Source organism: Nipponia nippon, unplaced genomic scaffold, assembly GCF_047370975.1.
Source record: "Nipponia nippon isolate SJK-2023a ecotype South Korea unplaced genomic scaffold, ASM4737097v1 scaffold_6, whole genome shotgun sequence".
NCBI classification, from domain to species: Eukaryota; Metazoa; Chordata; class Aves; order Pelecaniformes; family Threskiornithidae; genus Nipponia; species Nipponia nippon.
In genome coordinates this window covers 64,415,715-64,432,738 of record NW_028262380.1, presented here as the reverse complement: position 1 = coordinate 64,432,738, position 17,024 = coordinate 64,415,715, and the positions used below count along the sequence as shown (strand labels likewise).

Here is a 17,024-nt window from a genome sequence, read left to right as displayed (position 1 = left end):
CCTGGACACTAAATCCAAATGCCTTCAGGTCTCAGGGGAAAGCAAACTCGTATTATGAATCCAATGTCTAAAGTCAGGTCTCACACTATCTTTTGCAATATTGAAAGCAAGCCTGAGTCCAAAATAGGTTTAGCATTCTCACATTAAATTATCAGTAAGGTCAGAGCGCTGTGGCTTCTTATAACTCCATAGAGCACACAAGCTTTGAACAAGTCATCTTGGGCACTGCTAATAAAATAGCCACAGCAGCATGTAGACGAGCAGCAACAGCTGGGCATCAACCCATTTTTGCTGTAGTTCATAGAGAGTTGCATACTGCTGGTCCTCCACTCTTCTCAGCACTCAAGTTAGCTAATTTAAAACCAGTTGCACATGCACTATAATCTTGCACTGACTACAGTGTAGACATACATTTAACAAAAACTAAATAAAGGAAAGAGCCAGTTCTGTACATCACACAGTCTAGCTAAAGCATACAGGTACTTCAGAATAATTTGGTTTTCCCTGCACTTCATGTATGGATAAATTGGTCACATAACTGGAAATTGTGTTAAAAATAGGAAAAGATAAATAGTAAGATAGTTACTAGTAAAAATAATAAAAGAAAAAATAAATTAAAATAAGCAAAGTAAGATCCACAAATAGCAATGTACCTACAAATCTGGAAAATTAAATTATATCTGCAATCACTAGACACAGAAGAAAATGGGGGAAAAAGACAGATCAGTGTTTTAATATTTTACTCTTAAAACTAAAAAGGTCTAGTCAACAGAAATGACTGCAGGTCACACTTTGTCTGGTACTGAGTTGGTGTATTCAACAGATACCTTTCTACTAATTTCACTCCGCTTTGGATTATTTCATTAAATGGTGTTCCAGTTTGCAATAAAGGCCTAATATTTACAGCACCTCATACTGTTCAGTTATGTTTTACAGTCCAGATTCAGCAAAGTAAGTCATCTAGAATGTTCTACTTCCCTGATGGATGTGCTTAAGGACTTTGTGTAACAAATCTAAAAATCAAACTGAAAATTGCTTAACTGACAAGCTGAATTTTAAACTAAAGCATTCTTATTTCACTAGCTCTCTTCTCCCTTCCTGTCAGTGTTATGCATGTAAGAAAATTTTGTAATTTTAAGCAAAAGTTATATCACCACTTAAATATTCTCTAATATCCAAGACCAACCAGCCACATTTTAGTCAAAGCTGTATAATACAAAGCAAAAGTAAAATAAATTAGAAACTTCTAGTTATTAACATAAATCAGTGTGACACTACTCACCGAGCTGCAGCACTAGGCCATTGTCCTATTTAATGACCAGAGAAAAGAAGCAATGCCATGGAGGAACGGACAACGTTATTCAACCCTGGCACTCACAGCTCCTCTTGTGATACTTGAATAGATGAGACTGAGTCCTCCTACGGTGGGAGCAGCCGGCACACTTCTCTGGGCAGCAAGAAAAATGGCAAAGCCACCTGGTGAGTCTCTGTCCTTCTTCACTGATTGTACACTGCTGCTGAAAGCAGGTAGCTAATACTCACATTTTTATGGTGAACTGTTTGTTATTTGGTAATTTTTTTTTTAAGCCCTTAACTCTCAAGTCACGTAAGGACCACAATCTCATCTTCCATTAAATATATATACAGACAATACAGTCACATACTTTAATGAAATATATTATACAATCTTATTTGTTATATGAGATATATCTTTACCACAGATATAGATTATTATTTTTTATGTATATATACACGTCTTTTCTGCCACCAGGGTTCTGGAGTTTAAAATGCAAAATGAAATGGTGTAAAAAGTTTAAAAAAATTACTGAAAGCAGATGCTGCACCAAAAAAGGGTGGAAAAGTACAGCAGCTATGTAGATGAGATGATTGTAAGAAACAGCATCATATCCAGCTGCCTTTGACATCTCCAAAACAAGACACTAAGTTAGATTCACGAAGCAAGTTTTTTTGCTGCTGGACATCTGAAGCAAAGCCCACTCCACATCACTCAACTACCATCTCCAGAAAAAAAAAAAAAAACAAACAACACAAACAAAGCACATACAAGTCAGATAAAGTCAGCTGCTGATTATTTTCAAACTTGCATTTCTAAGCCACTTTCACAATGTCAAAGTAATCTTTCTTAAGATTTTTTTTTTTAATAACTTGAGAGGATAATAATGTAACTACAAAAGCTGTTGCAGAATTCACACTAACAGACATAGGTAAATACTAGCTCATCCTCTTAGTGCCAAGTTCTGCATGAAGCATAGGTAGAGAAATGTGAGTGATTAATAGTGCTCCTGAAGCTCTGCCTCCTCTTTCCACCCTTTGAAAAGTTATTTTGCATAAGAAAAGCAGCAGAATATCTAAAAGCTGAAATATCAAAGTGAAATTACTGGCTCATAATTCATTTAGCTTGGACTATAATTCTGATCTCCTCTGAGTTCATTTCACTGTCTGGTTCTCATCTTCTCTTGATCTGGTTACTCTTTACCTCTTTGTGGTCTGTGGTAACACGTGAATACTGAATGATTTGGGGGCTGCTTTTGTAGGTGTACTGTGACCTCGTATACGCTAAACAAGATTTGATTCTTACTACTTGGAATGATGAGTGAGGCTTCAAGCATAATCAGAAGCAAAGCACTACAGAGCAAGGTTGTATTTCCATGTAGCTGCTCTTTGTTCGAGGGCCTCTCTAAGTCAGTACATGAACTGCCTGAGAAATAACAACTCTCAATCAAAGTATGTTTGAAAGTTCTCTATATTTTTTCAAGAGAGAAAAAAAACACCCACCAAAACCCACCTAAGCTGCTTGTTCATCTGCTACAGCTGGAGCTAAAGTAAGGCTAAAGTATGTATTACAGACATTATATTAGTAAGGAAATCACACCAATTACTGCATTGCATCTTCTAGAAAGTTAAAAAAAGCAAGTAAATAAGATAGCACTGCACTGGAGTTCTGTAAAACCAGTGACTCATCTACAAGATTTACCTCTTGACACGCTCACTGCTCATGCAGCTAGCTCATACTTCACCAGAGCCATGTCTAGTGTTACATCTTACTAACTGCAACTGCATAGCACATTAGCTCATTAAAACTACATAGGAAACATTAGGGTGGGCAGTCACAGACAAGCCCCATCGTGCCCCTGATCCCATTTCCTCGTCTAATTCTCATCTGTCTGGGACTTACAGGCAGGCAAGACACAATGAAATTAGTATTAGTTACTTACCTCACTTTAAACATTACCGAAGGCCCATCCCACCACATTCAACTGTGCCACTTGAATACGGCCTCTTGATACGTACCAGCATAATTTAGATCGGAACAAATGAGGGAATGGCCTGAAGGACAAGGCTGCCAACTTGTGATTTTGCAATTCTAAACTGACTTTAGCAACAAGTCCTACAGTAATGCTGAGCAGGTGATGTATGGTATGATGGCTTGATCAAATCCAAACAGTTCCTTGCTGCATCCCAGTCCATGACTTCCCATAAGCCAATTATTTCCTGCGCAGAAACTACACTAGCACAGCAATGAGCCCCAAATAATAAAAGTTGCTGAGAAATGTGGTAACAGCAAACACTGAAGTTCTAAGGCTATAATCAGATTGTTTTCTTCAGCCAAGAATTTTATTTTAGACTGCATTCAGTAAGAAAAGGCAGGTCAGTCAGAAATTTAGCTGGTTGACCTAGATACCACGCACCTTAGTTAAACATTAGTCAGTTACTTTCTACATCTTTTTTTCACGGGTTTATCTTCCTGGACAAAAATTCATTCATAAGTGTTCTTGCAGTTGACATATTTAGACAAAGATCCCTATGTGTGCAATATTCAATGGGCAGTGTTTATAGCATTTGTAGCTTGTTTTGCCTCAAAGTATCTAAAGATGCGTTTTCACTGGCTTAAAAAAAAAATGCTTTTCAGTTCAGAAATCACAGGTTACAGTGATTGAAGAGAGTTCTGTCTCAGTAATTCCAGTTGGCTCCTCCATCAGTACAACATAACGTGACAGCTTTCACAATGCATCACCTTCCTCAAACATAAACGCTATCTTTCTGAAGTACTGCCAAGATGTTTGGCACAGTTGCCAGTCTGGATCACAAGGAGCAGACCACTACAGCACTGACTTGCTCAGAGCAGAATGCTGTTTGGGCAAATACATCTATCCTTTTGCAAAAATCAAAGACAACAGGTAAAGTAACAGTCACAACCATGGTAGTCATCTACCTAGGATACGTACAGCAGGCAACCTTTGGTGATAAAACTATGAGCATCAGCTGTTAATGCTCTAACCTCACTACCACCAGTGGAGTTTGGAGGCTCTGCCTGGTCCTAACCAATTTTAAGAAGAGACAGCCAGAAATGAGCTACTGCAGAACACATTCATCACCCACACTGCTGATGTTATGATTGCTAGGACTGATTATAATGTTACACTCTATCACCTACAATATATTCAGCTTGCCGTCTAAAACTACCTGTGGGTTAACTGGAGTTATTTACCTTTATGGATTTTAGCAATAAAATTTGTTATTTGGCTGGATAACTAACTGTATCTTCCATTGAATTTATTATTAAGAATACAACACAATACAACAGCTGAACAAGACTTAAGCTATTGCCATGGCACAGCACCACACACTTTCACAGCTTTCAGATCAAGCACTAAATGCTTCAGCAGGAAAGCTCAGTTACTGCTTCACTGTAGCTGAAGGCAGGCGTAGCTTTTTGTGGCAATTGCTATACGAGCAATTCTTTGTAGAGCAGTCACATCCGAAAAGACAGGATCTGGGCCCCACAGAGCTGTTTATCCAAAATGGCAATAAGTAGTACATCAATAAAGAACACACATGAAACAGACAATGGCAATAGCAACTAAAAAGCTGAAAATACATATTGGTTGAATCAACAATGGATCTATATATTTTATTTTTTAATGTTTTGTTATTGTATTATTATTATTGCTGTTAATGATATTAAGACTCCCACCTTTGCTACAATGATCAAAAGGGCAGGTCAATGCTTTGCTGAGAAAAAAATGAAGCACCTTTCAGATGATGTTTGGGGCTGTGTGGCTTACTCCCATTTCTCCTCACCCCACGAGCCTGTACAAATTCACTGCCAGAGTTCCCAGCTCACTAAACCAAACGGTTTAACAAGCTGAAGGTCACTATAAACAAGATTTCCCTAGCTGCTGCCTTCATGTTCTTCACTTAGGTTGATATGAGCTGCCTGTCAGCCAGAGCTATAGCCTGGAACACCAAAACACAGCCATAAAACACAAATACAGTAAAAGATTCGGTCAACAAATTGTTAGTGTTCTCGTACTAAGAAGTGTCAAGCTCTCAGTGAACTGGTAGGGAAAAAAAAAAATAGTGAAAATTAAAAAAAAAAAAAATAAAATCCTTTCTTCCACAAAAACAGAAGGGGTAAATAGGTTTGGTTTTTCCCCAAGAGAATGTCTCCTGAATGTCTATCACCAATGAAGAAAATTTCTCTTCCAAAATTAAATAAAGGGTTCTTTAGAGCTCCCTGTGTCCCCCTCCCCACCTCTCAACCCTGACTATTTACCAAAACCTGAGAAAACATTTGTCTCCATTCCTTTCAAGTTTGCTGAATGTACTAACCTACTACACCCTACGGGTACCTCTATTTTCTCATCACAAGAAATGGATATGCTGCCAGACTACTGAAGGCTTTCTGTGGTTTCTATTTCTTTCTCCTTCCCTCTCTCTAAACAGCACACGTCCTCTCTGAACAGCAACAGCAAGCTCCGTGTCCAGTTTGCTTCTGTCACTGCAACGCAGTCACACCCAATACAGCCGACCACTGTCTGCTCTCCACACGTTGCCCAAGAACACTCCTCCTCTCCAGACTTCTTTCTTTATTGTTGTAGCCTCACCTGCTTTTGAAGGTTGTGTAAAAAGAGCATACGCATTGGGTATGGTTTTTTAAACAGCACCTTTCTTCATGGTATAGGCAGGTTTTCTAGAAATGACACCTTTGTGTTGTCTACATGTCTAGTTCCCAAATTGTGCCTTTTTTTTCTTACAATGTTTCTTATTGTGCTTCTTTTCACATATTTTTCATGTGTTTGTATTAAAGCTAACGACACAACATTTTGTATTTTAAGCATTTTTCCACCCTTTTGTGTGTATTTCTATGAGCTATACAGGAACTTTTGGCATCATACAGTGTGAAGATGTTCAAAATTACCTATTTTGGGCATGCTGATGTGTCAACAAATTTATATACACCAGAAAACTTTCTGGAAAATGCCTCTATAATTGTCGTGTTTAACCCCAGTCGGCAACTAAGCACCACACAGCTGCTCGCTCACCCTCCCCACCCCGGTGGGATGGGGGAGAGAATTGGAAAAAAAAAAAAAAAAGTAAAACCCACAGGTTGAGACAAAGACAGTTTAATAGGACAGAGGAGGAAGAAAAAAGTAATGATTTTTTTAATTTGGAAGAAAAAGTACTATCCCTTTACTAACTACTGCATGTTTTGGTGCTTTAGATATATGCACTTGAATCTATAACCTTCCTTCTGAAGTAAGTTTTTAATTCTCCTTAGCGATCACCTTCTGTTTCCTCGTGGGTTGCAGCTTTTCCTAGCCCGTTAGCTCTTTTTGGAGCACCTAATTTCTGCTTGTTTCAGTTTGCTGCAGTACAGAAGAGTGAGGAATATCCATTCAAACTACAGGTAAACTCCTGTTCCCATGTGGCTTTTCTTTTTAGATTCCATCTCATCTCTATGATTAGAAACTTCCAGCATCAATCACACTCAACAAGCAGAGATTTGCTCACTGAGTTTTCAGTTTTCTGCCCATTGGTGAGCCCCATTGAGATCCTGATATATGAAACATAAAACAATTAAGACTTTTAGTGACTCATTTAAAGATTGTCAGCTTTATCATGTTGATTTTAACTTAGTAAGTCTGTTTTAATAATTTTGTAGACAATAAAAACCTTAGAGAAAAAATTGTCCATACTGACAATGTCAAACTGCTCATACTCTCTCCAGGGAGACTCAGTATACCCATGTCACAGGCTTTTTTTCGAGAGTTCATTTTTATGAAGCTGCATTATTTTTTGCCAGACAGATAGCCAATGTCCTTTTCAGGCTGTGTGTTGCACATCTTTGTCCTTCGAGCTTATATTTATGTCCCATTGTTCCTACCACAAACCCTACAGCAAACAAACAGTAGTCACAAGCCTGCAGTTGTCACTATAGGATTATCTGTCAAAAGCAGTGAAAGCACAAATCCGTACAAGCAGAAAAAAAGGAACTTGACTTCTTTCAGTTAACCGTATGTCCTTCAACTTTCAGAGAATCTGGGCACTGAATTGAAAGATGTCCTTAACATCTGAAGTTTAAGAACAGACATTATAGTAAAAAAATCTACTAGAACTAAGAAACTATCAAAGTAAGAAGCTATAACTTGTTCCAGAAAAAGCAAACTCTCTTGTGCTCCCTGCCTGAGCTTATCAAAACCACTCTGAAAAGCCCCCAGACACTGCCAAATATTTTGTAAATTGCAGCTGCCAACCAAAATCACTAAGAACTGAAAGCACAAAGGGAAGCCTTCCAGAAATTATTTAATGACATGGAATTATATCTACAATCACCTCCTTTCTCTGGGATGCACAGCAAGTCGAGGCCTTCTTTGTGCCTGCTTTCTGGGATGGGAGTTCACTGGAGCAGAAATTCCCTTTACATTTGTGTCTTGTGCAGCACAGATAATGTCGCTAGTATTCTGCAAATACAGCACTGCAGCAGAACATCAGCACTAAGCAGCTGATCGTCAAAGTGACTTTATAAGCTTAAAACTTTGTTTCTAGAACATGGATGTGCTTGGGATGTTTTTTGGTGCCTTAAACCAATAAAAAACCTTCTGCAGGCTTAAATAAAAATGAAAGGGATAATACTGCCTGTTATTTCACTTTTCAAACTAAAATTTGCTATATCAATCCAAGTAACTTTAAATTTTAACCCAAACAACGCGGGACGAAACTTAAGACAGTACCTCTCTATGTCTTCTTATTTAAGGGCAGCAATACATCTAGCATAGACAAGCTTTTTCTTGGCCCTCTTCTCAATGCTTGAGAATGTTAGGACAATTCAAGACTAGCAGATTTGGTCCTCCACTACTTTACAATATTATGTGCAGCTATTAGAAAGCAATCTAATTAGGAGAAAAATGAGTAAAAGTCAACCATCTTTCTCCACACATCATACATGCTAGAAAACCAATGGGTTTTGCTGGCATGCCAAAAACAATGTATGACTCCAGACTGCATTCATGAGATTAATCTTTTAGTTTCCCTAAGGTGAAAAAAGAACACTTAGTATGAAAAACATTATTGAGACGGCAGAAGTTTTACTATCTTTGTCTATAATGCCTCTTATACTATGATTGGAATTTAATGGAGGTGAGGATAATAAGGGGGGATAATTCCCTTGCAAAACAAAATGCCAAAGACCCTGTTTTACACAAATTTACCAGTTTCATAAGAGGGTTGGACAACTTTTTGCATGATATATTGTTTTAAGTGAAATGAACTCTATTGGGTGTCATAATCTGTTAGTTAATATTGGAAGTGGCCTGAAGGCCCCATAACAAATGTAACCTTCAAAAATGGCAGCTCAAGCAGTCTAAATGCACATCAAGCCAACTGAAATGTTCATAATTCAGTAACCCCTTAAAGTTGAGCTTCATTTGACACAGAACAAATTACTACTTCAAGCCTTGGGACATATTCTTACGCATGGACTTTTCGGCTTCCTCCTTCATTGAGATGGTTATTACCCATCAGTCAAAGCATTTAATAAGCCATGGTTTAGGAAATGGACTGTGAACTACAGATAATCTTGTACCAGAAACCAGACCATAGATGCGACACACAAATATATTTTGCTATTTTTGGATGCCGTACTCTGGTCTACAAAAGCCCAGTGTGAGCTTATCAGCGTCCCATACCAGGGAGTCAGATATATTACTGTAGCACAATTATTGGACAGACAACAGTGAATTATAGAAAATTATATGAAGACAACAGAAAGAACTTTCCATAGCAGTAAAACAGTCTGATCCATTGAGAAAAAAATATCTGTGAAAAGCCAAAACAAGAAGGGAGTAGGGGCGGAAGGAGAGGACCATTATCTTGCAGCATATTACAACTAAAACTGTGTCTGATTATCCCTATGTGTGCATACATTAAAAAACATGTCAAATGTCCAAAATTTAGAATAAATGAGAAATGCACAAATAAAGGGTCTTCCTTCAAAAAAGTCTGTTTGTTTTTTCTTCTTGTCATTCAATGTTTACATATAGTTTAGGTTTAAAGTATCAAAAATGAAATGGCAATATCTTTTCCTTTTCTCAGACTACTGCCTATCTTCTAATCACCTTTGGATGGGCCTTGGTGGTTGCTTTAAAGAATTAATTGGTCTGACTTTACTGCAGAGCTACATTCTGTAGCTGAGCCTCCTCGTGCAACAGTTCCTCCTCCCTGACTTTCTCCCTAGATTCTCTTAAGTCCATTAAAAATGTCGGCAGGCATACTTTCTTGATGACATTTCTACTTGCATAGAAAAATTGAAAGCTTATCAGCGTGTCTCCTAGATCCACATTATGATGTCTGATCATGTCCTTAATGATTCCATCTTTATTGTAATGAGTTTACAGGAGTTGCTGGTTCTTTCTCTTTAATTGAATTCCAGAAATGAGCTTTCATACTCAAACAGGGAGTCATAATACTGTCATAAAAAGTGTTTTTTCACTTGGGTTAAAGTGCAAGGATGTTTTCAATGTATCAAAAAGTAAATTGCTTCTTTATTAACAGGAATATAAGCACAAATTGACTGTTTTTCAAGTTTTTGAAGGAATGCAAAGAATACTAATTATTTTCAGAATGTCCTTTCAAAATGGCCCTTTCATTATTTCAGCGGTTGTCCTAAGATGCCAAGTTCCAGCCTTAAAAAAAGTTCTTCATACAAGGACATTTTATTTTCCATCATAAACAAAAATAAAAATCTGTTTCTATTTCTCTGCAACTTTACCACTGTTTTTCCTTTTCTATTTACCAATTTTTGTTACCATTTTTTTGTCCCAAGGAAACCTCCACTATTGCAAAATATGGAATCTTGCTGAACAGTAGTCATTATTTTAATGACTGACTTAAGTTCACGTAAGATGAGTTTATATATCTCACATTTCAGTAAAAGCTGATGAAAGGAAATTTGGGGTGTTAATTTCAAACCTGAACTTACAAAAAGACCAATATCTATTCCAGCCATTTCTGTTCCTATAGTCAAAATTCACGCTACTACTACTACAAGAAATTCTACCCTCCTCTCTCTGTTTCCTAATAAGAAACTATCCAAGCTACCTGTTCTAACCTATTACCGCCTATAATGTAATACCCACAAAAGAAAACATACTCCCTATTCCAAAGATACTTTTCCCTATCTGCATTATCCTGATTCAGCAAAATAATTCAATGCGTCTAACTTCAAAGATAACAGTCATTATATTCATATCCATGGCACTTCTTACACGTTTAGGAACTCACTAGTGTGTACTAATCAAGGACAGCAGTACAATAAAAACTGAGCAACAGTGCATTCCTGACCTGAAATTACTCACTTCGTATGGAGATTTAAATTTATAATTTATTAGTTAAAATGTAATGGCAGAAAGCACATTATAGGAGACGAGATGCACTGGATAATCTGAAAAAGTAACTGAATTTGACAGACTGTGGTGTGATTTCAGAATGAGCTCCTGCCATTTTGCACATGTGACTATCATCTCGAGCAATTTCACTGAAAACAATTAATCTGTGTGGTAAAATTACAGGCACAGCATACCCTAGCTAGTAGAGTCCAGCCTGTATTCTTTGTGTGGCACCTTGTCAATCTTTATGCGGAAAGCTATGGTTTACTTGCAGTAATGATGCCTCCATGACCACCTTGTTTGTTTTACTAATTGCTCTTCCTTTTGGGAGTGTTTTCTTAACATCCAGTGAAAACTTTCTTCCTCCTTTAGCTTCAGGCCATACTTCTTGCCCTAGATCAACACAAGCTTTTGCAAAAGCAAATGGGGAACAAATATCCCAGGCTGGTCTTGTTTCAATATTCTCATATCTATTTTCTGTACAATAGATGATAACATCATTACTTTGTTGGTACAACTCAAAAAGCCTCATTTGGAAGGGCCATAGGCAACCACAGTTCTGGATGTCTTTAAAATATCATCAGCTGTTCCAAGGGGAAAAAAAGCATATGAATAACATTTATATCCAACAGCACACTGCATATCTAAATGTTATCCAGGATAAATCAACCTATCTATATGAAAACATTTAACCAGCCAACTACCAAAAAGTTTTTATTACAATACTTGTTTCCCTCCTTCCTGCTGTTGACAATAGCAAAATGCCTATTCTCAGCACTAAATATAAAACCATCATCCATGGAATTTTGGAATTGTACACAAGTCCCTTTAAAGTGGTATTTTAAGTTTTTACACACTACAGCAAACCCATTCTGAATCAAAGCCATTGACGACAAAAGTAGATGTGAATGTGTTTATTTGACTAGTATATGGTATCTTTGTATTGCCAGGATGGCATAATGTGAGCAGAGCATAACCTTAATCTGAATAAAGAAAGATGAAGCCATTGCAAGTATAGGAAAATCTCTAAATAAAAGGACAGCTTATAGATGAACAGGCATATTAAAATCTACAGTAAATAAATCCAAATCTATCTTAGTAAGCTTCCCCACAAATTCCACTGTATTAAAGAAAACGAGAAGCACTGATAGTGAAATAAACCAAAATTAATACAGACACTAAGACATTTTCCATTTCCTCTTCCTATGTGACAATGGGCACTATACTGCAAAATATTATTTCCAAAACATTAGCTAAGGTACAAACAAGCTGCATCCAGAACTGAGAAATATTTCTCACCATAGGAACATATTAATAAACAGAAATCAGATAAGGTAGGTCTGTCATGTACAATATGGGTTCTGTACCATGTTAAGGAAAACACAAATGGGACTTCAAAAAGCAATTACACTTTCAATCACTTCTTATGCGTGAAATACAGTCTATGACAAAGACTTTCTACAAACAGATGCATTTTGAAAAGATGACATATTGGTGGAAATAGAGTGCAGTAGGACAAATAGCTTGAAATATAATTGACCCAATCAGTACCTTTTTTAACAGCACTCAACATGTTCAGAGATTAAATGCTCCAACAATTCAGGTGAAGCTGCTTTTGCCTGCAGGTGCAATGTAAAAATTCTAGTTATCTGGGAGTACCCAGATTACTGTTGTAAATTATTGTTGTACATGCATTTCTCAACAAGGCTAATCTACCCACAGTAAATGAGGCTGGAAATATCAAACATAAATCACAATATCCACATGGATATTGGGAACAGTCAGATAAAATAGTCAAAATAAAATCCATTAAGCCATACCCTACTACAGGAAACACCCAGAGAAAATGGCACAGGATAGCTATCTGCTCACCGAGCTGGTTGACATTGATGCCATCCTGTGCCTAACTACTCAACTCTTCCAAGGCTGAGAGGTTTCACAACACCTTAAATTCCAGACAATAGCATATGTGTTGTTGCCACAGCATTTCTGAAGGTATAAAAATGGACAACCGCTTACAATTCACAGCAGGCAGCTATTTCAGTAATTCTCTTCAGCACACCATTCACACATCCTGTGTCAAGCTCTGACTATGCAAACTGTTTGAGAAAGCAGAAATCTAGGACTACTAGAAAACTCATAAATGCAGTAACTTTCCATAGGAGTCTTGGCACAATCAGCTCCTCAGAAAATTAGCTCCAAAGTATTCTTTCATCAGGAACTCAGAAATGAGAAATACTCCAAATTGGTGGAATCCTTCAGAATCTCGCTTTAATTTCTGCATCTCTGTTTTAAAATAAAGATAGTTTTATGTGTCTCATTAAATTGCTGTGAGGCCTTCTAAACACCTGCATGCAACTAGTGTCTTTTACAAAAGACAGGAAAAAGAAAAATTATTTGACCTAAATATATATATATATATAAAAAAAAATATATATATATATAAAGTTCTTTAACCATTGTGTATAAAGGTAGTAAATAAAGACCCTTTCTCTTCTTCCTTTTTTCCCCCCAACCCAAAACCCATATTACCCAGTGACCTTAAGCTGATGGAAAAAAACTGGACTATAAAAACCCCAAAAAGATCCAGAGCTAATTCTTATCTCATTTCCTCAAAGAATAACTCCATAATGTCTTAGCTTTCATCACAGTAACTAAGACCAGATATACAAAGGTGTAAAACAAACCAGAATACGGATCGTATGTCTTTTTCCCTTCACTATCACGATTGTACAGTGAAGTAGCCAATGTTATCAAGAAAGTTTTACTGATAACAGAAACAGAAAAGTATCTAATATCAATACAAAAGATTACAGCATAACATTTTGTGCCCATTTATTGCTAAGTACTTCATAAAACTGCCGTCTTACTCATCTCCTGTATTTTACAAACTGAAAATATGGGAAAACAATCTAAAGTATGAAATACCTTGGGCAACTAAAACACCATCTAATTTCCTTGTACAAAAAAAAAAAAAAAAAAAAAAATCACACTTTATCACACTCTGATTCAAAGCCTTCTACACATGCCCAAGTCCCATCAAATAGCTAAAAAAGGAAGGTTCTCACTTGCAACAGCAAAAACAGAGCCCTGTTCATACTAACGTTATTTACATTTCCTAAATCAAGAGCACTTCCTTCTAAAGCCCACATTATACTGCAGTATCTAGTACATATACCACCTATATGTATACTACATAGATTTATCTAGTCATACTCATTGAATGTATGTGGTGCTTTGAGCATGAAGTCTACATAAAACTAGCGTTTTAATTTGGCAGCCAAAGTAACCTTTCTTGTCTCTTCTCCTGTCCCTCACAGTGAACAGTAACATTGCTCAACTTTACTGCAAAATGGCCAGTGTTCTCATTTCTCACAGAATGTTTCACAAGAAATTACTTTTATTTACTCATCAATCTATCAGCAGACTGTAATTTTATTTTGTTATAAAGAGTGAACCCTAGGAACTCTGCTTGCAATCTAGCCATGTCCCTAGTATTACTGGTTTTAAACCGATGTTAAACATAATCTTAATTTAAGGAGTAACAGCTGCTTGGTTTTGGGTGCCTTTTGGGGGGCGGTGGAGGGCAAGTAATCACAGTTAATGTTTCATATTCTGATTCTAAACAGCAGGTGTTCAGATGAAAGCTCTGGGATTTCAATTTGAAATTAACTCTAAACATGTTGCTGACAGTGCAACCGTTGCTGATCATTTTAATGGTATTGGCAAGCCTTCCCATGTCAATAACCACTTATCCTCAACATGGATGATTTTCTTCAGCTTAGACTTTGAACTATCTAAACTGCTGATTAAACTTGTGGTTCTGATCTATGACAAGGGACTGAGCAGTCTGTGATTAGGTTTCAGTTCAGCAGGCCATTTAACATGTTAAAATCATTTCAAGCAGAAGTAGAAAGTCGGTTCTGCTTCAAATACCAGATGTTTTTCATGCACAATGACATCACACGTTGAAACACCACCAAAGTCCTCTCCACCCAGAAAATGTGAATGTTACTTCAGGACACATGGAGAGCCTCAGTATCTCATATTGCATCAATGCTGTACTGCTCAGCAAACAAACAAAAAAATCCTTTGGCTGATCAGAATGTTTTCTTACACTTGCTAATATGGGTTTCTGAGATGTGAATCTATCATCAAACCACAACAGAATACACAGCCCAGCATGCTCTGAACTCTAACTCTGAGGACTCCAATCCTTTCATGCATTGCCCTTTGCAAAAAATTATTATTATGGACTGTGCCTATTTTGTTCTCAGAACAGTGCAATTAAGTGAAAAGTACGTATGCATGCTGCTGAAATGCAGAAATATTGCTGCTGATTGAAATGATTAGTAGAGAGAGGTCAAGCATCCAAATGTCTTAAATACTATATTGTCACCTACGCCCCTGGTTCAACTCCATTCACAGACTCAAAATGAATTAGTCTATTAACAGGCTAGTTACATTTGCACCCTTCCTATACTAAGTAAACTGCAGAACCTTCAAACCACTGATTTCATCCAATTCATGCACTTCTTATGAAGGAAGCAGGGCTCTCTTTAACCAGTTTTGGATAAAAGCTTAATTAATATCCTGCTGACAATTTTAAAGATTATGAACAAGCATTTACCAATTAATTTGTCAGATCATTGTTAACTCAGTTCTGCTTTACAGAACTATGCAGGAAATCATTTTGAGCTTACAGTTCACCAGAGGAATCACTGATGAGAAGGAAAGTTTTCATACTGAAAAAGACAATTGCTGCTGAAGAAATGGCTTGAAGAGTAAAACAGTGTGTACAACACAAAAAGGTGCTGCCTATTCTAACACTTGCTAAGACTTTTTTAGAAATGTGCCCCAGGTCCTCTAATGACCAGAACTGGAGATAACCTCTGCCTTACCCACCAGAGAACGTCAAGATATATCAGTTAGAAACTAAATAAATAACTCAATTTCTTTCATGAGAAAAATTATTAGAACTCATTTATCAAACTATTACAATTTGGCTAAATACCCAACAGAAACATAACAGTTTGAATCGTATGCAAGTTGCATTTTGTACCTCAAAGTAAAGGTCATGCTTGGGAAGGGACACAGAAGGCCTCAGTGCTTTTGACAGAGATGTGGAAGAAGTAGTTCAAACTGCTGTTCCCTTTATTTAATGACCAAAAATAGTACCTCTGTGCAGACTTTGTAACAGGACACGTTCTGGAAGTCATCATCTCACTAACACCATTAACAATGGTAGTAATACAGACAATAAATAGCAGTCTCTGTTAAAAAATAAGAGAACTTCTATTATCTATCACACTAGTGGTCAGTCTATCAACTGCCTTTAGTACGAGTCATCACCAGCCATGTCACACAAAGGGCACAAAATCTTGCAAAAAATTTACAGAAGACACTGGAATGAAGGTCTTACCTTCTCCATGGCAAGAAAAGACCTAATTTATGTCCAGAAGCTAAATCCAAAGTTCTTCAGATCTTTTGGTCTTGTTTGTCTTTTATAACAACTTAAAGCTATTTTTACTTCTTTATTTTTTGGTCCCAAGACACTGAATTCAGAAACAAATATACCATATATAGTAACGATTTTTCTATTACTTACATATTTGGTTTCAGTGACTCCTGCCTCTGGAGCCAAGAAATAAACAAACACACATGACAGCAAGTGTTAATTACATAAAACACAGGTGTATGTCCAGCTACTTCATCTTCTACTCATTACTAAACCTTGCAGAGGCAAACAATACTTAGATGCACTGTACCAAACATAATATCAGCATCAGGCCAAGAGGTCAGGTCTCACTCAGAGACATTTCACAACATTTGAACATTACACCAGTGACAAGAATATGAATGAGATCTTCGCAACAAACACACTTCCAGAGAGACAGGCAAAACACATTTCTGTCACCTGTGCTGTCAGTTCCTGCCTCGAAGCAGCATGTCTCTTGACAAATACCAAAAAGGGAGTGAAAAAGTGCAAAGAAAAAAAAGGGACATAAAGCAGGATTTTAGACTGCCCGGTTTTTGTGTTTACCTTTGCAAAATCCAAAATCACTGCTGCGGACTGTTCTCATAAAGCTATGCTTCTCCAACAGCAAGACATGAGTTCCTGGGGAGTTATAAAAGTAGTTAGCAGCAGCTCACTTCTACCCTAATCAACAGTGGTTTAATTCTTGCAAGGTAGAAGGAGAAAACCCTTGAATTACCAGCAATAATACTCACACAAAGCAACCACTAACTGTCTTCAATTGCTGGCAACAGCTGCTGTTCTTCTAGAGCTTGAGAGGGACTGTGAACAACCACAGTGAGGAATTAGTGCATGAGAGA

At 37.1% G+C, this 17,024-nt stretch overlaps 1 protein-coding gene across 8 annotated transcripts in view; it reads right to left on the bottom strand.

The window, feature by feature from the left end:
* The window catches only part of MAPK10 (mitogen-activated protein kinase 10), a 182,693-nt gene that overhangs the window by 133,737 nt on the left and 31,932 nt on the right, over positions 1-17,024 (bottom strand). For 5 of the 8 annotated variants that reach the window (XM_087736053.1, XM_087736058.1, XM_087736052.1 and 2 more), the window contains exon 3: positions 1,283-1,447. The exons of the other annotated variants lie outside the window; for them this stretch is intronic. The gene's annotated coding sequence lies outside the window, so the exon portion shown is untranslated. The remainder of the gene's footprint in view (positions 1-1,282; positions 1,448-17,024) is intronic. 8 annotated transcript variants of the gene reach the window in all.